Here is a 24,959-nt window from a genome sequence, read left to right as displayed (position 1 = left end):
TCTTTCTTTGACTGACTTTCATTAAGCCTGATCACTTGGGCGGGTAGGAAAATTACCTGAAAAGATTTGGCCAACTGGATGGAGGACATAAACACTTCAGGCAAAAGAAGAACAGATGGATCTCCCCTTGGAATCAAGGAGAATCAAACAGGGAAAACAGGGAGAATTTCATGATGAAACCAGTGTCACTTGAATGTAACTGTAAAAATGAAATTTGAGGAATCAAACATTCCCTTTTTCTAATTTCTGCTATGAAGGTTTTATTTGTCTTTGTACAGGCATAAGCAAGCCCAAACAGCCATTGATTCGCTATTTTTTCTCCTGGGATGTTGTGCCTTTAATTATTGTATTATTATTTTTGTATTATTCTTATTCTTTTTATAAAAAAAATATACAATATCAGCTTTGTGGCAAGCCTTGATCTTTCTCTTTTTGACTTCTAAGGTGCATCCTGTCATTCTGTTGGACTTAACATCCTATACAGGTACTTTATCTGCATAATCCTTGGGTGTGGATCTGTTGAAGCAAAGGAATCTCAGCCAAAAGACTGTCTGGAAATCACTTGGCAGCTCCCTTAGAGGCATAAAATCTGCCAATTCTGAATTTAGGGTAGTGCCTTTCTTGTGCAATGGTAAACAGATGTCTGTAAGAGGAGATCATAGTGAGCAGATCCCAAACAACTCAATCAATTTCTGCCAATTCTTTCCTAGACCCATAGGTTGTAATCCCTTGCTTAGTGAGTTAAGGCATGGCTGTTTTCTTTCTTCTTCCAAACAAACATTGGGTTTATATAGGGCAGCTGAACTAATAAGTGAAGGAACTGTACCACTTAAACCCATAACTAAAAGCTATCACATCTGAATCCTGCCCATGAACAAATGACAGCAAGCATGACAATACTAACAAATTCAGATTATGACTGCATTCTGGTCCGCTGGCTAACCTATACTGGTTTTCATTTTCCATGCAAGGATTTGTTTTAACAATTATGCATTAAAGGTCACGATTCGCTGTCTCAGATCTTTTAGCATATTTTGCTGCAGGTAGTAATTAGAGTTAATAGTTACTGATATCTTCAATATCTTCATTAACGATTTGGATGAGGGGATAGATGGGGAACTCATCAAATTTGCAGATGACACCAAGCTGACAGGAATAGCCAATACTCCAGAAGATAGGCTTAAAATACAGGAGGATCTGGACAGACTCGAGTACTGGGCGCTATCTAACAAAATGAAATTCAATGGTGAAAAAAGTAAGGTTCTATACTTAGGCAGGAAAAATCAAATGCACAGGTATAGTATAGGTGGTACCTTGCTCAATAGTAGTAACTGTGAGAGGGACCTCGGAGTCCTAATAGACAATCACTTCAATATGAGCCAGCAGTGTGCTGCAACTGCCAAAAAAGCCAACACAGTGCTAGGCTGCATTAACAGAGGGATAGAATCAAGATCAAGTGAAGTACTAATACCACTTTACAATGCTTTGGTAAGGCCACACCTGGAATACTGCATCCAGTTTTGGTCACCACGATGTAAAAAAGATGTCGAGACTCTAGAAAGGGTACAGAGAAGAGGCTGGAGGCTAAAACATATCAGGAACGGTTGCTGGAATTGGGTATGTGTAGTTTAATGAAGAGAAGGGTGAGGGGTGACATGATAGCAGTGTTCCAATATCTCAGGGGCTGCCACAAAGAAGAGGGAGTCAAACTATTCTCCAAAGCACCTGAAAGCAGGACAAGAAGCAACGGATGGAAACTAGTCAATAGAACTAAGGAGAAACTTCCTGACAGTTAGAACAATTAACCAGTGGAACAACCTGCCTCCAGAGGTGGTGAATGCTCCAACACTGGAGGTTTTTAAGAAGAGACTGGACAGCCATTTGCCTGAAATGGTATAAGGTTTCCTGCCTGAGCAGGGGGTTGGACTAGATGACCTCCAAGGTCCCTTCCAACTTCTTCTTCTTCTTCTTCTTCTTCTTCTTCTTCTTCTTCTTCTTCTTCTTCTTCTTCTTCTTCTTCTTCTTCTTCTTCTTCTTCTTATTATTATTATTATTATTATTATTATTATTATTATTATTATTATTATTATTATTATTATTATTATTATTATTATTATTATTATTATTATTATTATTATTATTATTTATTTATTTAAAATACAGACAGTCCTCAAAATTTATGACTACAATTGGGACCAGACTTTCTATTGCTAAATAAGATGGTTATTAAGTGAGTCACCTCCAATTTTACAACTTGTGCCATGGTTGTTAAGCAAATCACTGCAGTTGTGAAGTGAATCTCATGGCTGTTAAGTGAATCTAGCTTCCTCCTTTAACTTTGCTTGAGGGAAACTGGATGGGAAATTACAAATTGTGATCCCATGACACTGGGACACTGCAACCATCATAAATACATGCTGGCTAATATGTACCCAAATTTTGATCACGTGACCATGGGGATGCTGCGACGGTTGTAAGTGTGAGAACTATTTATAAGTTGCTTTTTTCACTGTCACTGTAACTTTGAGCAATCGTTAAACCAATGATTGTAAGTTGAGGACTACCCATAGTCTGTTTGTTCTGGGCTGTCCGATGAGAGGAAGACACTGTGTCACAGCAACTGCGACTGAAGTAAGACTGAACGTTAAGCTGCCAGCCCTGTCCCAGTTAGCTTGTGTACAAACAGTAAGGCAGAATGCCCTCTTGTCCACCATAGGCAGAAAAATGTCTTTTCCTGATCTCATCATCAGTTTAAAAACACACATACAACCAGACTCCTTACATGGTAACCTCTGTTAAACCCTTAGGATCCACTTTCTGGCAGATCTTTCCCCCAACAATTTGTAAACTCAAAGCAGGTTGATTTCATGATTTCCTCAGGCAGCTTCCAGTCACGGATAATTCATTAGCTACACCTCCTTAATTAAAATGCTGCCTGGCAGGCTAAATAGACTTGGAAATTGGCCAAATGGTCAAATGTTCACCCTGAACTGGCCAAGGGTCAGGGCAATCCAATATGGCTTGCATTTGTGAATGGACAGAGTGCTGCAGGGAGAGGCGAGAACTTTTAGCGACATCATCCAGGACCTGGAGGATTTGGGGTATGAGGGAAGAAAGAATGAAAGCCATTCAAACAGCAGTATCAAAGTCCCTCTAATTCTCATCATCCTTAGAGGTCAAGGAAAGAGGCTGCCACTTGGTTCCCATACTGTGCTAAGCCCAAATGTGATTTGGTTTTGGTTGAACCTTACCTATGAACCCAGCTTTGGTAGTCTGCAACCATGGTTTATGGCTTAGCATGCTGTGGAACTCAGCCAATGGTGGTCAATTCAGCAAACTATAATTAAATAAACCATTATGTGTGAATCCAGGTCCTGGATTTAAATAACCATAAAGCTGAGCAGAAGATTTGGGGCTCATTGTGCTCCACCTAATCTGTGTTGTTGCTAGGTATATGATGAAGGAGACCCATTTAAGTGATCTTGAGCTCCTCCACAGAGGGGACAACAGTTCCACTGAGAGCAATCCAATACTCTACATGACCTATTCCATATGTCTGGGCACATGGGCCTCCACATCTATCTTCCCACATGCAGAAATGACTTCTTAAAGGAGTATTTTAGAACCGGCAACAATTTTATTTAACTTGAAGGCAATTCCTATGTGCAAGACATTCCCCCATATTGTTTTTCATTCATCTTCCTGCCGCCGCCATTACTACCGTCCCCACCGAATCAACAAGTCACTTTCACAGAACAGCTTGGTCCGATTCCCCACTGAGCAGCTTTCGACTTGGATTTGTCTTCTTGTGTAGCACTTTGTTTGAAATTGGCATCCTGCCTTGGGACTCAGGAGGAGAGACAATGGCGGGCAGGGTGGCGGGAAGGCACACCAGAGAGGGAACTGGTTACATTTCCAGCTTTTTGCTAATGAGATCTCCAAATGCCCACGATGGGCTGTTCTCAGCATGAAGCTCTCAGCAGTGAAGACAGCCAGGGCCATTTTAATCATTTCCAGATTCATGTGGGAGGTCAGGGCCCAGGGGTACCGCTCCATGTCAGTTTTATAAACAGTGCAGTTTTTCCAGATGGTTACTGGCTCCAGCCTGGCTAGCAGGTTGATTGGGCCAGACCAAAATAACAACAGGTGGAGAACAGGCCACGGCAGCCTGACGCTATCTCCGTTTTTCATCCATTCGCCCAAATATTTTTTTTTAGCAAAGAAAGCAATTATAGATACAGGCAAACCCAGGAATGTGAAAAGCAGCTATGCCTCTCGATGCAGGGACTTTATTAAGCTAACGGTATGGGAACTGGCTTGTTATCACCTGCTTTTAATACAGCTTTCTCCAATTGGGCACCCTGCTGATGTGTCTAGATTACACTTCCAGAATTCCTTGCAGGCTGAGCATTCTGGGTTTGGTTGTCCCATCCTATCTGAAGATATCAAGCTGAGAGAAACTGCTTTAGTATTTCAAGGCTTCTTCTCTAGAAATGGAGCCACTTGCCCTTTAAAATGCCAAAAGTATCAATGGAAGCTATGAACCTTTATTTTCATTGGGGCAAGGCTGGGGGTGAAGCATGGGGAAACCCCCTCCACAAACACTACAGTCTCTACTAGAGAGCTGCTATTGATTTTTCAATAACACAACTACAGTTAGATGACTCAATGAATGGTGTAGCCTTAAGAAAGATGAAGCACACCTAAACAAAACATTGGAATACATACATAATTAATATAGTTAAAATTCATACTTTTGTAAAAAAAAAAGAAGAAGAAGAGGAAAGCACATGGAAGACAAGGGCTGAGGAGCAAATACCTGGGCTCTGCAGTGGCATCAATCAACACTTATGCAGTTGACACTATTGTGTTCAATATGTATGAAAGCTCTCAGGTGTTCAATCATTGTCACAAATTCTTGATTATTATTCCATATATTCTCAGATTGGAGGAGTGTGACTATCTCAGGAGATGCTGATCCAGAGGGCAGCTGCTGTGAGAGAGAAGACATGCCTCCTAGGTCCCATTGGTGACATTGTTTAATTCAGAGCACCCTGAATAAACACACTCCACCTAATTGTAAAGGAGTCCCTGCGGATTTTAACTCCACTAGTCGTTACCGTTTATAGGAGGAGTGCTCATCCCTCTTTCAAGGCCATTAAGCCAGTGCTCTCCGAAGACATTCCTGTGGTCATGTGGCTGCATGACATCACAGAGCACTGTTACCTTCTTACTGAAGTGGTACCTATCTATCCACTCGCATTTGCATGCTTTTGAATTGCTAGGTTGGCAGGAGCTGAGGCAAAGACGGGAGCTCAGCCCATCACATGGCGCTCAAGTCTCAAACCTGGGCTGTTGGCTTTCCAGCCGACAAGTTTTCTGCTTAATTTTACAGGGCAATAAAAAAAATATCAGAAAAAGGCAGTCTCAAATACGTCCCTCAAATAGTGGTTAAGGTATTGGACTGAAACCAAGGTAAATTCCTGTTGGATCATTGAATTCACTGGGTGACTTTACACCAGTCACTTGATTTCAGCCCAAGCTTCATCAGAAGTTTTTGTTGTTGTTGTTGTGAGAGGAACGTCTTTCCCATGTAAACTGCCTTAAGATATCAGAGGAAATGAAAGGTGATATGTCAATTTAAAGTCACATGGGTGTCCTCTTTTGACTTACCACAGCAGGGTTTCTCGACCTCTGAGACCCCCCCTCCCTCCCCCCAAGGCTGGCCAGAGAACTCTGAGAGTTGAAGGCCACACATTTTAAAGTTGCTGAGGTTGAGCAACATTTGTTACGGAATCTTTATTTCCAGCAAGTTTCCTTATTTATTAGTCCCATGTTTAATGCTGACTAAGATTCCCTGAAACACAAGAAGCAGGTGGCAAAGCTTGTCTGGCTTCTCCTTTGAAACCTTCAGAATTATCGCTTGCTCCTTTTTATGGACAGTTACAGGAACTAAGCTGCAATCAGTTCAGATCTTCAATGAAGACTTACAGGATTCAATGGGATTGGCCTCTCTGTACAAAACATTTAGAGGATTACAAATCTCTAGCCATGATTTGATAAATTATCCTGTGCAAGACATAATAAAAAAGGACTACAAAGCAACAATGATCAAACTCTTAATCAGTAAAAGAGCATTACACCAAGCAACTCCAACTGACTACATTGATTGGAACTGGCTGCCCAAGGGGCAGAATGCCTGGGATGGCATCTTCTGCATATCATCTATGCTACATCATAAAGAAAATAAATAAATATGTTCTTCCCTATAAAAACATACATAAATAACTTTAATTTCTATAATGCAACATAACTTCCCCCCCTTCCTTGAACATTGAAGAAGCAGGATAGTGTATTGATATACTTTTGAAGTTCTGTCAAATTTTTGAGAAAATTCCTTGGACCTGGACAACCAGGAAAACAAACAAATAAATCATTGAACAAATCAGCCCATTGTTCTCACTTGAGATACAAATGAACCAGGCTAAATGATTCTACTTGGGACACATATACATTTTAAAGACTGTGTGACAGTAATCATTGTTATGTATGCAGGCACCTGCATAGCAACAGCCACCAGGGGGCGTTGGCCTGGACGGTTTTCGGCGGGAAACCCAGTTTCGGCGGGAAACCTAGGGCCAACCTCATTGGCTGTCCGCTTACCTGGCCAGGTATTTAAGGAGGCCAGGTAACCCTCAGTCCCCAGTTCGCTACCCCCCTCCAATAAAGAGCTGAACTCACATACCGGCTGGCGTCTCTTCCTTGCGTTGGACCCACTACACAATAATCATATTTAAAATAAGTGAAAATTTCAGAAATATTTGCACTTAGAAATCAAGTGCAACTTATTTATAAAAGGCACAATTCAATAAAAAAAACAGCTGCACAACTTGCCCATCTTCCATTTTATTTTAACAATGTGAGGCCTGCTCTATCCAGGTGGCACATGGCACACTCTCCATTCTGCTCTCCTAGTTCAAGTTCTTTTTCTACTCGGTTTTGTTTTAATTGCTTTATTATGGCTTCTCCAATTATTATCACTTTTCTATGCTACTGAGTTACGCATGTCCCATGTAGACATAATATCTGGCCAGGTGGGAGTGATTTGCAAAAAAAAAAAAACATCCTTCCTACTTTGCCTTCAGTTTGGGGATGAAGACAGAAATTGTTATTTTAATTGTATATTTACACAACTGCACTGCTGTATGTACAGGTAGTCTTCAACTTAAGGACCACAACTGAACCCAAAATTTCTACTTCTAAGCAAGACAATGGTTAAGGGAATGAATTTATCTACCTTTCTTGCCACAATTGTGAATCGAATCACTGCAATTGTTAAATGAATCACATGGTTGTTAAGCAAATCTGGCTTCCCCATTGGCCTTGCTTGTCAGAAGGACGCAAAGGGTGATCACACAACCCTGGGACATTGCAACCACCATAAAGACATGCCAGTTGCCAAGTGTCTGAATTTTGATCACACGACCACTGGGTGCTACAACAGTCGTTAAGCGTGAGAAACAGTCATAAATCCTTTTTTTTCAATGTTGTAATTTTGAATGGTTACTAAATGAATGGTTGTAAATCACTAGCTGTAATCCCATTTTTTAAAAAAACAAAAATCTGCATTCTGTGCAGCTGTCAAACTGTGCAAGTAGGTCCTTAAAATGTTTTTCAAAGCAGATACTACACAACAAAACAAAGGCAGAAGCAACTGCAATTATGAACTTTGTAGACCAGAGGGGAGACCAAGCTACCCGGCCCCCAAAGCAGCTTTGATTTGTGCAGAGGCAAAGCTTTATCTAAAACAAATAAACAAACACCCCCAAACCATGCCAGCATGAATCCTGCATTTCCAGCTGTCCCGATGCTATGAAAATGCAAATAATAAAATTGGTGACCTTTCTTCTGTATACGACTTCTGTAATTAGAACACCAAACACTGCTAGTTGGCATTAAGACTACATCATGGCTATGTTACAAAATACACTGAATTTGTTAAGTTACTCCTACGAAAGAGGCACTGTTACATTTTGGATAAATATCAGCACAATGGTGTATCAGAAACAAAAGGGCTGAAGGGTAGGATTTCCCTTGAAATGCTGCTGATTTCGATGAAGCATGAAGCACAATCCTGTACAGCAATGCTTCTCATCTTTGGCAACTTGCAGTTGTATGAACTTCAACTCCCAGAATTCAGCATTGCCAAAGAGGAGGAAACATTGCTACTCAGATTTATATTTATGTTTTATAAAGTACTGCTTTGGGGATTACTGTCTAGGAAGCATGTTTTTAATTTCAGACTTAGGGTAAACTACATGTTTACATGCTTAAATTAATAGCATTCAGTTTTTTTAAAATCCAAATTAGGGCCATCCAGCATGTAGAAGGGTAATTTAACCCTTGTCTCCTCCTTAAAAAAAACAAAAAACCTCTCCCTTTTTTTCTTAAACAAAAATACCCACTGTGATACTGTACATCCTGCAATATGATTTTTTTAATAAGACTAAACTATTGCAGCAGGCTATACATGATTCTAGGCTAAGATTAAAGAAAAATAATGTTTGGTAAATAGAGGCAATACAGCACAGCAAATGGGAAGGGGAAGAAGAAAATGGGTAGCAGGAGATCTGCTTGCAGAAGAAAACTTGCAGAAGACGTGCAGAACGAATTGATGGAGGGACCCATCTAGAGGCACACTGAATTTTGTTTCATGCCTATTTTTAATTGCTGCAGTCATTTTTATTAAACCCTAAGCCTAACTCTAGAAGCTTCTGAAACAGCAGCCTGAAACATGCTTGATTCTGTCAACAAGCAAGTTACAATTAAATCCTAGGTTTCTGAGTGTGAAAACCCGAGGACAATTAAACTAGGACAACAGGGCTGCAGCGAATTATGGCTTTGCTACAAACACAGCCAAGAGTTCTTCCTCCCCCCCGCCTCCCCACCCCCAAAGTGCCACGACTGCAAACCATCTGTCCATGATTTGATCTTAGGCTGCTATGGAGCCCAAAAGTGATGTGTTCAGACTCAGACCAGAGCAAGCCAATCAGAAAACCCAAGTTTTGCTTATTCTTTCTTAGAGGACTCCAATGTATTCCATTTGGATGAAAACAATCTAACAAGACAACACAAATGGCTGATTTGTAGTCAAGGCACTCAAGGAAAGGATACCTAAGATATTCTTAGCCAGCCTACAGTTGTATAGATGTCAAGTTAAAAAAAAGTGGGAAGACTGAGAAGTACTTTAGATCCATGAATCAGTAGGTCAGCAATGGGGAAAATATTGCCACCTTGAATTACATAGGCAGCATCAATAAGCTAACCAAAATAAAATCATTGCATAATTGTCTCCTGGAAACATGCAAACTTTGTAGTTGTCCTTTAGGGCAAAATCAGGACTGGACAGTAACTTTATGGAATATATATGTCTAAACTTGCCTTTGGTGGAATGCAATCTTTTACCCTTTTCTTTCCGCCCTTCCACTCCTTCTCCAAGTATTTCTAATTATACAAGTCAAGAGAAAATGTATCTGGCATTCCTGCATAATTTGCAGAAAATGTTCCCAGAGTTGGAGTTGGGTTTTTAAGTTCCATTTGAAAAGGACGCTTCCTCCTGTAATCAATGAAAGCTCCTTACAGGCAAGAGTCTCAGATAATAGTGCTGGAGGGGGTCTCCATGTATAGCTTGGAAAAATTTGCTAGCTAGTCGTAACAGACAGACTATTTTAGCCAGTGATTTGCACGTAAGAAGCATGTCCTGGCTTGCTCTTCCATCCAGACGTGTACAAGTGCAAGGATGGACAAGTTAAACTGGATTTATCCCTTCTGCACATAAACATTAAGTAATATTGGATAACTAACTGCCAATTTAATTGGCTGGTTTGATAACCTTGGCTGCATGCGTATGTGCAAATCAAATATCTGTAGAGCCCAATGCTAATTTGTTCAGTTCATTTATGAAATGCTCTCAGATAAGTAATTGTATGTTTGTTGACATTTACATTTGTGTCTGAAAGAGAATGAACTGTTCCAGCCAAGCTAATCAACAGTGCCAGAATGAAATTCCACTCACCAAAGTGCCAGCTTTTTCTCATCAAGGCAATCAACTGCTAATATTAACACAGTTTTCCCCCCTACTTCCTTCCATGTCCCCTTGTTTTTCTTTTCCTTTCTTTTTCTTTTCCTTTCTGGACAATAGGATAGGTCTCTAAAAAGAAGATTGCAAGAGCTGGCATACCGGATCAAAGCCAACCCAAGTGACGTTTGTCGAAAGTCCTGACAGAAATTTCTTGGCTATAAGATATGTTAAGTAGGCTATTTGAGAATCTTGAAGCTGAAAGCTGCAAACAGGGAGAAACAAACCTAAGGAGAGCCTTTGTTTGTTTCTTTGTTTATATATTTATTAGATTCGTGAGCTGCCCATTTTGTGGTGACTCTGGGCAGCTTACAAACATTAAAAAAATCTGTAAACATTAAAATGATAAAACGATAAATAACAATAATAAGAACATGGAGAGAGACGGGGTCTTCTCTTAATCAGATATGATAGCCATATCCAGAGTATTGCACTTTAAAATAAAGCTATTATGAACATGCAAAGATGAAGTCAGGAAAGCAAAGGCTCAGAACGATCAAAAACTTGCAACAGAAATCAAGGATAATAAAAAAAAAAGTTTCTTCCAACATATTAACAAGAAAAAAGTCAAGGAAACTGTATGTCCACTAAAGAGAGACGATGGCAAGGAAACAACAGGCAACAGGGAGAAAGCAGAGCTGCTTAACTCATACATAGCATCAGTCTTCACACACACAAAAAAACTATAGCCCCACAGACCAAAAAGCCCACTGCAAAAGACAAACTAGAAACAAAAATTAAAATAAGCAAGAAAATGGTAAGACAACACCTATCCAACCTTGACGAACATAAATTGCTGGGACCCGACAGATTACATCCCAGAGTTCTGAAAGAGCTGGCAGATATTATCTCAGAACCATTGCACCATATCTTTCGAAAATCCTGGAGCACCAGGGAAGTACCTAAGGATTGGAAAAGGGCTGATGAGGTTCCCATCTTCAAGAAAGGGGGGGGGGAAACCCAGGAAACTACAGACCAATCAGTTTAACATCAATACCTGGGAAGATCTTAGAAAAGATAAACAAAAAACAGATCTGCGAACAACTAGAAGCAAACTAAGTTTTAACTAGTAGGCAGCACAGGTTTGTTAAAAACAGATCATGCCAAACCAATCTTATTCCATTCTTCGATAAAGTGACTAAACTAGTAGACCAGTGAAATGCAGTGGACGTAGTATACTTAGATTTCATTAAGGCATTTGCTAAAGTAGACCACAACCTACTTCCTGGTAAGCTAGAAAAAGGTGGAATAGACAACATCACCACCAGATGGGTCTGCAGCTGGCTGGCAAACCAAACTCAACGAGTTCTGTGTGATTAACTATTCAGCCCAGAATGGGCCACCATGCCAGGTATTAGAAGTTCAGAGTGAAGACCTTTCCTTCCCTTTCCCCTTGCCTTCCTTTCCTTTCGCCTTTCCTTTCCTCCTTTGCTTTCCTTTGCTTTCCTTTCGTCTTGCCTTGCCTTGCCTTCTTTCTTTGCAGCTATCACTCTCATTCCCTCACTCATTTTTGGTGAACCTGCTAGCGAGAAGGAACTCAACCAAAGAGGAAACTGCAGTCTCTTTCCACACTTTCTCACACCAAAGAATCTGTTCCTCCCCCAAGACCCGATACAAACACACACACATTCCTTTTATGATCTGAAGAGATTCTTAGTGATGTACAGAGGGAAATGACAAGTTAAAGCATTTCCCAGAGTTCTTAAAAGCTTGGAAAGGACTGGAAGTCCATTGTTCATGGGATGCATGCCCTAATTGTTTCTTCCATTTTCAAATGCAGTTCGTCAGTGGCTAGGTTCATGCATTGGATTAAACCATGATTCCCTCAATAAGCCACATTAAGTTGGATTTATGTTGATTGGTACAAGATTGAAGTTTAATGTCAGACATGTTTGATTGTGTCAATATGCTCAGCGTCTTGTTCTTAAAGAGGAAAAGGAGACTTGGTACAGCCTCCCTAATCGGGAGTAATGAAACTTTGACTGCTGGATAGGTGGCTGGAAATAAGGCTGTTATCTTATGTCCTACCTATGACTTTCCTGGCTAGGTTTTTACAGGCAAGTGAATGCAAGGCAAATCAAAAGCACCATATATTAAAAATATCAGCAGATTCCTACATAATGCATTGAGTAAACCAGATGGTATTTGGGTCCCCATGTCCTTTATGATCTGCATAAAAAATCATCCAAAGGTCAGAAAGAAAGAAAGAAAGAAAGAAAGAAAGAAAGAAAGAAAGAAAGAAAGAAAGAAAGAAAGAAAGAAAGAAAGAAAGAAAGAAAGAAAGAAAGAAAGAAAGAAAACCTAGTGAATAATTTCACAATGTGAGTTGACCATGAACTAACAACAGAGAGCGGGAGGTAATATTGAGCATACAAGAGTTGCATGCAAAAGCTATCCTGTAGGGAGCTTTCTTAGAGATTAGATTCTTCCCATTCCGTTGATCTGGAGGAATTCTTTTAAATGCTTATTTATAAGGACCATACGCAACCACATTCCTATACAGAAATGCTTGCAGATGCCTGCGGAAGGATGCCTGATTTTTTTATAATCCCATTTATATCCCGCCCTTCTCCGAAGACTCAGGGCGGCTTACAATTTAAGCACAAACCAATGTGCGTAGCAATAGCCTTCATTCCAAAGGAGAACTGGCTTGTTTGCTTATTTGTTTTTTTTTTTAAAGGAATGTTGACTGAGCCTCAGGAAAGTTTGAAGAATATACAAAGGCCAGCTGTATTATTTCTTTCAGGGTGAAAAATTAAATCTAATTTGTAAAAAAAAAAAAGAACATTCATGGATCAAAGGCACCCCCCCCCTTTTTTTCCCTTCAAAAGGCAACTGGACTTTTTCCTCAAGGAAGAAGAAGAAAAAGTTTTGCTTCTTATCCAAGAAGTTATATATATATATATATGCCTGGTGTACAGCATGTTGCCTTGGTTTATATTTTAACAAGAAAAAAATGGACAGTAATAATTAACAGTCAATAATGATTACATTTGATAATTCCATAATTAAGATATTAATTAATAATACAATTCTTTGATCCTCCCTTCTCCCATTTGTATTTTCCTTCTTCAACCTTAGCCAAAATATAATTCTTAACATTTTCAATATATAAATGATTAGGTATAAAGGTAAAGGTAAAGGTTCCCCCGCACATGCGTGCTAGTCGTTTCCAACTCTAGGGGCCGGTGCTCATCTCTGTTTCAAAGCCGAAGAGCCAGTGCTTGTCCGAGGATGTCTCCGTGGTCATGTGGCCGGCATGACTAGACGCCAAAGGTGCACGGAACACTGTTACCTTCCCACCGTAGTGGTCCCTATTTTTCTACTTGCATTTTTTACATGCTTTCGAACTGCTAGGTTGGCAGAAGCTGGGACAAGTAACAGGCGCTCACTCTGTTACGCGGCACTCGGGATTCAACCCGCCAAACTGCCGACCTTCTGATCGACAAGCTCAGTGTCCTAACCCACTGAGCCACCGCGTCCCATGATTAGGTATAGACATTTTTTTATATTTATACAAATAGCAATAATCTCTCTATATAACTAATTTTTCAGCTTATATTATTCTCATAACCATCATCTCATTAGTTCCTCATGCATCCTATTTTTATAATTTTTGTTGCTTAGATTCCCTTATATTCAATCTAATTCTTATCAGTCATAATTTCTTCCTCAAAGGAAAAAAAACCCCAGTCCAGCTGTCTTTTGAAGAAACAAAGCACCTTTGAGAGAACCATGACCTGTATGACTAAGAATCGCCACAGACAACATTTGTGGATGTTTGCAACAAAAAATAATAACTACTTTACAGAGCCTGCTGGCTTCGATGGTGGCTGAGAGCATTTCAGAATTCTTAGTATGGTGAGAAACCAGCGAGACCAGAAACACAACAGCCAAGTGGTGTGTGATTGGTCTGATTTTGATTTAGTGCAATTTACGAAGTCAGCCACTGCTGCAGCCAGCATGGAGTGACTCTGATCTGGAGGCTCCATTCCAGTCTTGTTCCCAGGTTTCTAATTTCTTTCCCACATGACATGAGGTAGCTATTAACATCATCACTTGCATTCATGGTGGGAGGGAGTGATGAAATGAAGGGATCTAGGCAAGTGCTGAATGAAGTGGTTAACCTCAGCCTAGACTCTACCACTTCAGATTGTAGATAAGTGGAGTTTAAATGATTGGATACTTGTATATACAGTAAGAGATCTGTCTTGGTATACTTGGGAGGATCAGCAAACAACTTTCTTTCTGGCATTTACAATTCATTTTGGGAAAATAAATTATCATGGTGGCTGTTGCTGTTGTCTGCAGAATTCAACCATCACAACGTCTTTAAATTTCCTGTTCTTTTAGAAGCTAGAACCAATCTTTTCAAGTCTAGCCTGTAGTTTTAATTTGGAAAAAGGGGTTTCAGTGATTAGAAGTTCATTAAGCAGCACCACACACATCAAAAACACATATGTGCTAAACCTTCCCCTTCTCTGCCTCTTTTTCCCAAGCCAAAAATATCCTAAATTCTACAAAGCCTCAGAGATTGCATTAAAAAAAGATAGTGCATATTCAGCTACTTAATACAATTGGTCTTTGTTTGATCATTTTGTTCCACATGCCAACTTAAATCTCCTTGGCACTGAATTTGTACAGCATTTTGGACTTTTTCAGGTAAACATATTCCATAGAAATCTATGCAGATTACCACAAAGGCTTAGAAACTCTGTTTAGGGTAATGGATGTGCACCTGAATTTTGAAGGCACTGTTTGGTCTGGAATATTCATGACTACTAAATAAGCATTAAGAAGAAATGGAACAGCTTTGCCAAACAGCATATGCAGCACAGTTCCCTCTCGTCATAAAGTTATGGGATCTGACCAATTTATGAGAAACTTTTCATCCCTCCCAGCTTCATGACTGCAAGGACTTTTAATAGTCCCTTGAGTTTTGTAATATGCTTAGCAGGACAGGAGAATTTCCTATCCAGCTGCTTTATTCCATACTAGATAAGATAAAATGATGCAGAAGAAAGATCTTTGAAACACTTAAAACCACTTGGGAAGCTCTGCTAAAGTCTTGTTTTCCGAGACACTTTTAAAAATATGTTGAACCATCAGATTGGCTTTCCTGCAAAATATTGCTTTACATCCTCTCTTCTGAGAAACATTTCTGTTAAGAAACAAGGTCACCCTAATCTTGCCGTTTTCAGTCTTCTGTATCTTAAATCTTTACCAATCACTCTGTCAGAGAACCTGGGTCCCACCAGGAGAAAAAAAAATCCTATTTTTCCAAGAAGGGGAGGGGGGGGAGAGGGAGAGATAAATTAACTAAAGGAATTTTGTTACTGTTTATTAGTTAGGCCAATTTCATATCAAAGTGAAAGTTAATTGGGGCTACAGCAGGGTCCAATAGTCAATCTCTAGTCAACAATGAGAACTACAAATGCAATTTTATTATTTCATATTTAAATTTAATTTTTTCTTGCACCTAAACCCAAACTGTGCAAGGGTTCTTGCTGTGATAAATGTTCCTTAGTGCACTAGTGCTTTGCTACTCTTCTTTGCTCTCCCAGCTCATGGGCTGCATCATGATTTGACGAGTGAAATCAGGCCTCACCAGTCTATTTCTGTGTACAATCAGTGCAGCTCTGTTAGTCATAAAATTGCTTGAGAAATACCATCTTAGTCAGCTCTGAAGAATGATGGTGATTCAGGTGTCCAAGACTCAAACCAATCTCCCTCCATGTCATCTCAGATAAATGGTCTGATCTGGAGTTGCTTCTATTAATGTGGCAACTTCATCAGGTCTGCCCTTTCCTTTTAGATGTCGCCATGCTATGGTAGTGCATGCTTTGGATATCTCCAGGTTGGGCTACCATAATTTGCTTTATATGGGTTTTCCCTTGAAACATATCCAACATCTTCATACCATGCAGAAGTCAAAAGCATGGTTTGTTTAAGGAAGAGGGGTCAACCTATTCTCCAAAGCACCTGAGGGCAGGACAAGAAGCAAGGGATGAAAACCACTCAAGAAGAGAAGCAACCTAGAACTAAGGAGAAATTTCCTCACAGTTAGAACAATTAATCAGTGGAAAGACTTGCCTCCAGAAATTGTGAGTGTTCCAACACTGGAGATTTTTAGGAAGAGATTGGACAACCATTTGTCTGAAATGGTATGCAGTTTTCTGCTTGAGCAAGGGTTTGGATTAGAAGACTTCCAAGGTCTATTATTCTGTTACTCTCTTGTTTCTGGAGCTTCAAATTGATGATTTCATCAGTATACAATTCAAAGTTTTATTACCTGTATGTAAAGCCTTTTATGACTTGGGATCTCTATGTCTTATTGACCATCTTTTCTGTATTAATGTATGAATCCTACTCCAATATTTTCTTGCTTTATCACATGTCTGCTATTATTATTGTTGTTGTTGATGATGATGATGATGATGATGTTGTTTAAGGGAAGTGACCTGCAATGCACCCATTCTATTTGAAGTGGTGGGAGAAGCATAGAACATAGAATATTATCAAGCACGAGACCAGATACCATTTCAGACAAACAGTTGTCCAGCCTCTTATTGAAAGCCTCCAGTGATGGAGCACCCACAACTTCTGGAGGCAAGCTATTTCATTCGTTGATTGCTCTCACCAATAGGAAATTTTTTCTTAGTTTTAGGTTGCTTCTCTCCTTGGTTAGTTTCCAACCTTTGTTTCTTGTCTTGCCTTTTAGCGCTTTGGAAAATAGTTCAACTTTCTAATCTTTGTAGGAGCTCCTCAATATTGTAAACCACAAGGAGAGGTGGTACCACAAATAGCCCATCTCCTTCAGTTTCTCACACCAATATGAATACATGACATCCATAAGTATTATAACTACAATCTTTGCAATCTTTGTGGTCCAAGGAACTCAGAGTGGTAACTATTTGGGGAATAGCCATGCCTTACCTTTAAGTAGTCTGTAAATATGGCTATACATGTGAGTTGACCACACTAGAATCTTTATGAATGAATAAGATTTAAACTTCTTCCCCTAGGTCAAATTCCTCCCTCTGCTATGCTTCACTGACATATTTCTACAAGAGATGTTATTACTAAGTCTGCATGAGTAGGGATGAGTCTACATCTCCAGATGCGCCTGCTTTCATCCCATGCTGAAACACAGAGGAAACAAACCAGTCCTAAATGTGAGCATCTCTACAGTGCATCCTATGTCAAACACTCAGAGCAAGTGTATTTTGTACTGCTGACCATATACTTCTAGCATGTATCTTTGAAAAAGAAGTGACTGATATTGATTTCTTCACACAAGGCTACTGCCAATTGATGTGCTGACTATTGCCAGTTGATGTGCTTTTTTATGTAATCTCTTCTGGCCTTGCTATCAGTAGCATGATGCCTAGTGTTATTTGGTCTATGTATGAAGTGCTCATCCAAGATTTTATTTTTTTAAAAAAAATAGAGAATGGCAGACAGTTTTCCACATAGGCAAAATAAAAATGAGTAGTGAGAAGAATGATCAGGATGGTAAAGGGGCATCCTGGATCACTGTGGAAGAGCACATAAGAACCACTGAGGCAGAACATGCCATGGCAAGATGCTTCCTCCACTTGCATCAATGTGCCCCACCTTGTCTGCATGAAGCTACTTAAGCTGCAGTAAAACAATAAATACCAACAGAGTAGAAGAGCATCTAAACCAGTCCTCAAAGTGCTTTAGCCTCTGGCTGACCTTGAGATGAGAGAAACCAAGAAGAAATTCCAAGGCTGTAGGCTAGACAATAGGTTTTTCAAAAATCACAAAAGAAGGCAGTGACAAATCATTTCTTAGAGTTTGCCAAGAATATGAAGTCCCTAAGGGTTGAGCCTGAATCAAAGGACACTTTACATTTTTACTTACAGAACAACCAATGTTTAATACAGCATGAATTGAGACTGGGACTAGCTTATTGCTCTGTCCACATATTATCAAGTTCACCATCTCAGAAGCAGATCTCACCTAATGGTATGACAAGCTAGCCCAGGAGTGGGGAATGATGACCCTTTTATGACTTGTGGACTTCAACTCCCTGAGCCAGCCATAAGCTAGCCCATTGTTACTGAGCCTTACAAAAGAGAAGGAATACACAAATTTCCTGTTTGAAGTTTCAGAAACAATCACACAAGTGGTGCAACTTTTTCTTTTTCATCTACATCAACTCTGACCAGAAAATGGAACCGTGACTCATTCCCCCAAATATTGCCAATTAAGCTCTTTAACCTAAACTTTACTTGTGTTCTAGGTGTGGTATACAAAACATCTAAGTTGCAACACCAAAGTTCTGAGAATGTTTCGACCCTTATGAACCTTTCCCCTGCCATGCCACCCCATTTTTGAGATGCCAGGACACCCAGGCATCAGGCATCATCATTAATTTTTGTGGAACAATTCTTTTCTTCCTTTGTGGAAGCCCTCCCCATTTCGAGACTGTATGTGCCAGAGCCTCAGTTTCGAAAGAAAGAAAGAAAAAAGAAAGAAAGAAAAAAGAAAAAAAGAAAGAAAGAAAAAAGAAAGAGAGAGAGAGAGAAAGAAAGAAAGAAAGAAAGAGAAGAAAGAAAGAAAGAAAGAAAGAAAGAAAGAAAGAAAGAAAGAAAGAAAGAAAGAAAGAAAGAAAGAAAGAAAGAAAGAAAGAAAGAAAGAAAGAAAGAAAGAAAAGGGGGATGTGAAAGATTTCTAACTCTTAATCTGCTATTCCTCCAATCTGGCCAGGTGTGTTTGTGAAAGTAAACATGTATTTCAAGACCATCAGAGGTTCAGAGAAAGAACATTTATTTGCACATCTCTTACTACTCCCATAGGCACATGCATATATACATTTGCACAGTGTCTTCTCATGGCATCCAATCTCAATGTAATTTTTTGTCTGTTCAGTATTGTTTTGTGTTAATTGAAGCCAGTGGCCTGGAGAACAAGACAGCTTTTGGGGGGGGTGGTGTCAACATTTTGTCCTAATTCATGGGATTGTTTTAAATGAATCATTTTACAGCCTTGAATGAAAAGAATTTGTCTTTCTGGTCATTTGAAAATCAAAAGGATGGCTTCCCCAATTTTCCAGCCTTTACAAATACTTTAAAAAAACATGATTGTTCAGCAGAGGATATGGATTTGTTTAAGAGCTGTCTGAGTTGGTCTTACTAGATGTGATTTTGTTTTGTAGTTTTATTGATCATAAATGGCTTCAAGTTCTTTGCTGAAGGGGGCATAAATACTTGAATAAACAAAGGAATGAGCAAATTAGGGGGTCTTGAGTCTACCATTTGTTCCTGTAAAATGGCCTTGATTTGCAGCCATACAGAGAAAGACAAAGCTTCCATAGGAGGGAAAGAAAAAAAAGTCACTATGGCAGTTGCAACCACACTGTTAAAGCCCTGTGGTCATGACCACTATTTTAATTTTTTTTTTAAAAAAAAACTCTCACGATGAATATTCCTGGAGGAAAGACAACCTCTGAAGCATAGAAGATACTATCAACCCACAGCTCTTTCCTTCTTCTCTCTTCTCATTCCTCCTCCTAAGGATTAAGCGAGCACACATATACATACAACCATAGAGAAAGACACATTCAATGTGAGGCTTTGTATAATATGTATTAACTCTTCATACACAGCACCAAAATATTTTTATTTGCTTATATACTTCCCAACTGAACTGCTGAAGTGGCCTTTTATTTCCTTGTGGCTTATTTTAAAGTTCTGTTGCTTGTAGTTGTGCCTTTTAAAACTTTGCACATCATTTTGTTTGCAGCTTTAAAAAAAAGATATTTGAGTATAAGAAAATAATAATAATAATAATAATAATAATAATAATAATAATAATAATAATAATAATAATAATAATAATAATAATTTTATTTATATACCGCCCTTCTCCCGAAGGACTCAGGGCGGTGAACAGGGCAAACATATAAAAATACAAGATACAAAAGTTAAAAAGAATTAAACACAATGCCCAAGCTAAAACAATAAATAAATATATTAAGAACAACAATAAAATCCCAACCCATCCCCCATCAGGCCAGGCCGGCTTGTTCGAATAAATAAGTCTTCAGATCGCGTCGGAAGAGCTGAGAAGGTAAAGAAAGATGGTCTTTTTGTCAAGCTTTTTAAAACTAGTCACTAAAAGAGCTTCCTCGGTGGGTGTTAACAGAATTATTTGAATCATTTTGATTGCTGTTGCTTATTTCTAAAACACATCCTGTCTGCTGATGGGAGGGGATTGCAAAGAAACAGCCTGCATTTGGGATATAGCCATAATGACAGAAAGAGAGAGAAAGAGAAAGAGAGATGACATCAGTAAAGGAAAGAAATATGAAATAGCTACAAAATGCCATTTTTAAACCAACACTTTGCCTGGTTTATTGGAACACATTCTGTATGAAAAGGCTACTTCAGAATTTCCTATTACTGACAAACTTGAGAGCTGCAAAACCACATAACACAACATTCAGGAAACTGCTTTATTTTGGGGGGCTAGGTCCAGAGTTGGCTCACCTTTGTGGTTAAAGGGCTTCATTCCCAGTTGGATAATGCAGATTGCAGCTAACCAGTTAATTTGGATTCCTGCACTTAGCAAGGCATTGAACCTGATGACCTCAGTGGTCCTTCCAGATCTAGGATTTTATTATTCTAATCTGGGACGGATGATGATGTAACAAGCAATAAATATGACCACAGTCAAGAGTGAATTGAGACACCCCCTTTTTTGGAGGGAAAAACACCTGCTAATTTGGTCTTCTTTGGAGCCCCCCCCCCCTTTTTTTTCCCTCCCAAACAGCAGAGGAAAGCCAGGGTGCTCTTAGGAGAAGTTTAACCAGATCTCAAGCATAGAGGATTTTGTTATTTCAGCTCTGCATCACCAGTGTAGAAATACCAAAACATGTAAACCAACCTTCAGAAGATGGGAGAGCTAAAAAGAAACCAGAACACTGTCAACCCCACTCCTATGATTTATGGGTAGAGGAAAATGCAAAGTTTTACATATTTTCCTTATTCACATTCTGAAATAGGTCAAAGTGGATAGAGGAAATGGGCTCAGGACTAGGGCAACTTTCCACTCCCCATGATTTAGAAATCCAATCCTTTCCTTTCCTTTCCTTTCCTTTCCTTTCCTTTCCTTTCCTTTCCTCATTTCATTTCCTTCTTCCTTTCCTTTCCTCCTTTCCTTTCCTTTCCTTTCCTTTCCTTTCCTTCTTTCCTTTCCTTTCCTTTCCTTTCCTTTCCTTTCCTTTCCTTCCCTTCCCTTCCCTTCCCTTCCCTTCCCTTCCCTTTCTGCAGCCTGCACAGGCAATCCAGCTTTGCTTTCTTACTTTTGGAGGAATTTCTCTAAAACAATAATAGTGACATTGTTCCTCTACTTCGCTGGCGGTTTTATGGGGCTTGCCAGGGAGAAAGGTGACTGCGGATGCCTCTTGGCCCACATGTGTTTACATAAGGAAATGCATGTGGGTTTTGGGGTGGCGCCTGGTGTCAGCAGCCGCTCTCTGTACTCCTGACCCTGACAGAGCTGCTTTCTTGCTTCTGGGTACGTTTACTGCACTCCAGATGTGTGCTGGCTCCAGCATGGCTGCGGAGCGTCAGGGATCTGGCATCCCCTGGCTCATCGGTCTGTGGGGTAGAATGCCATGGTGGTTGTTTTAAAAGCTGTAATGTTTCTTGGTAACACATCATGATTTATTCAGTCCTTGTTTGACAGAGCTGCTTTATCAAAAACTCATGTGAAGGATTTGCTGGGAGGGGGCGGAAAGGGGAAAAATGTTGGAGAGAGAAGGAGACAGAAGAGAGAGAGAGAGAGAGAGAGAGAGAGAGAGAGAGAGAGAGAGAGAGAGAGAGAGAGAGAGAGAGAGAGAGAGAGAGAGAGAGAGAGAGAGAGAGAGAGAACACAAGTCCTGCCTACATTCAGGGCTTTTATATTCTAAAAAAGACCATCTCTTCTGTACACTTGAAACATGTGCAATGGCAGAGGAACCAGTTCTTTTGCCTGGCCAAAAGTTGCTCCTGTCTTCAAAACATATCCATGAATTTGGGTGGCTTCTCCAGACCACTGAGACTTGGGATGGGTAGTGACAATCCCTGATTGATCATTTGCTGACTGAGATTTCTCAGAAAGATGGCAGTTTGCCTTTATTTATTTATTTATTTATTTATTTATTTATTTATTTATTTATTTATTTATTTATTTATTATTCATCCGTTTGTAGTCTGGTTGGGTTTGCATTCTATGGGGATTGTTTTGTTGTTGTGTCTTGTAAACTGCATGTTATTTTGTTTGCAGCTTTACAAAAAGATATTTGAACATAAGAATAGACCTGAAAAGGTAGAGAAAGATGCTATTTTGTCAATTTTTTAAAAACTTGCCACTAAAAGAGCTTCCTCAGTGGGTGTCAACAGAATTATTTGAATGGTTTTTTGATTGTTGGCTTATTTCTAGAATACAACCTAACTGCTTATGGTGTGTGTGTGTGTGCAGTGGGTAGAATGCAGTATTTCAAGCTAACTCCACCCACAGCCTGAAGTTTGATCCTGACTGGCTCAAGGTTGACCTAGCCTTCCATACTTCTGAGGTCAGTAAAATTAGGACCCAGATTGTTCGGGATGATATGTTGACATTGTAAGCTGCTCAGAGAGTGCTGTAAAGCACTACGGAGCAATATATAAGTCTGAGTATTATTGCTATTGTTTGACATTGCATATTTTGTCTGCCAAGAGACATTTTTGATTGTGGCACCATGCAATATATTATTTAATAAATAAATACATTTCATGGAGGATAAGCTTGTCATAGCCCTTGCTATCATAATGCAATTTTCCTCAGTCTTCCAAAGGTTTGGAGCCTCAATGGGCCAAGAATCATCTAGTCCTCTATCAGCAATATAAACAAGAAGTTGAGACTCTACTAGAAAGAGTGCAGAGAAGAGCAACAAAGATGATTAGGGAACTGGAGACTAAAACATATGAAGAAGGGTTGCAGGAATTGGACATGTCTAGTTTAATGTAAAGAAGGACTGAGAGTGACATAATAGCAGTGTTTCAATGTCTAAGGGCTTACCAGAAAGAAGAGGGAGTCAACCTATTCTCCAAAACACCTGAAGGCAGGACAAGAAACTAATCAAGAAGAGAACTAATCTAGGACTGAGGAGAAATTTCCTGACAATTAGAACAATTAATCAGTGGAACGACTTGCCTCCAGAAGCTGTGGGAGTTTTTTTAAAGGAAGAGATTGGACAACCATTTGTTTGAAATGATATAGGGTTTCCTGCCTGAGCAAGAAATTGGACTAGAAGACCTCCGAGACCCCTTCCAATTCTGTTATTCTGTTAACTTGGGTTGAGAATATTGGCCTAATGGAGCCACCATGTTTGCAGAATGTAGGATGCTAGGAAAGGCCATTGCTGCAGTGCAAGCAAGAGAGAAAAATTGCTTAGGGGGTTTCCATTCTGGTTGGTGAAAATGATAGAATTTGCTGAAATAGCTAAATTGACTACTTGGATCAAAGGAAAAAAAATCTTCATTTATTGCTGACTGGAAATCCCTCGTAAACTTTTTGCATGAACAGAAAAAAAGATGAACATATGACATATCATTTTGATGTTTAGACAAGATAGATTATAGAAAGAAGAGAGTTATGCTATAACCACAGAGTAAGAGAGAAATTTATAATTGTAGTTACAACTACTGCAAAGAAAAGTGGAAGCTACTTCTCTTTCTATTTTTCTCTGAGTTTATTGCCTTTTCTTGCAGCTTATGTTTCTCTTTGATTTCTAATTCTTACTTTATATTAGTTATTAGAGAAAGAGAGAGACAATTTAACAATTCAATTTAATTGTTTAAAACAAATAAAAATTATTTTCATTTTGCTCATTCACATTTCATTATGTCCCTCCTCTTGCACCCTTTCTTTAATGATTCTGTTCCACCATTTCTTTGATATTAGTGTAACTCTTGTCCTGCAGCAAATAGTCTCATGGTGAGTTGGCCATGGCGAGTTGGCTGTGGCAAATTGTCATAGACTCTACAAACACACCCCAGCATGGGTGCACACACACACACACACACACACACACACACACACACACACACATTGGAATGACTCCTATCTGCATTCTTATGTCCTACTGGGAATCCTCAGTGTACGACTGTAATTGTTCCTGCCAATTATGGTAATGTCATTATGGTTGTAAAATGGATCCTCATCTGACCAGTCTCAAGTTTAGAGCCTTTTCTGCAGTGGTTGAAAAACAAATGCAGCAGTCCTAAAGGGAATGCCATGGTTATTAAGCAAACCCTTTGTTATCCATGGGTTTCCTCCCCCCCAAGAAACTGGAAGTAAACACCAGTTTCTGGGGGGGGGGGATGTTGTATTTCACAATCACTTGATCACAGGGCATTGCAAATGGCCATAAATGCAGACCAGGTGCCAAGTGCCCCAAATGCATCCAGATGATTTTGTAACTTTGGAACTGGACATCAGTAGCCTTCACGGGTACCATTGTAACTTTGAATGGTCGCTAAATGACTGGTTGTAAGTGGAGGATTCCCTGTATTAGCACTCTATAGAAGCTTGCAATTATTATAGCAATTATTCCATCCTAAACAAGAAGGCAAATTATATGTTAAATTTATTTGCCACGCATCTCACTGTGGGGCTATTCTAGGTGGCTTACAATTGCTCTCCTGTCCATGTTTCTGAGCTTCCTGACTGTACCCAGTGGTGGTTTCATAATATACTGGGATCTGAAGGGCCTTTCTTATGTTCTTGAAAGGATCATATTCTAAGTTAGCAGATGTAATGTAAGACT

The sequence above is a fragment of the Vipera berus genome, assembly GCF_964194415.1.
Source record: "Vipera berus genome assembly, chromosome: 3".
Lineage (NCBI taxonomy): Eukaryota > Metazoa > Chordata > Lepidosauria > Squamata > Viperidae > Vipera > Vipera berus.
Note: the sequence above shows the minus strand (reverse complement) of the source record.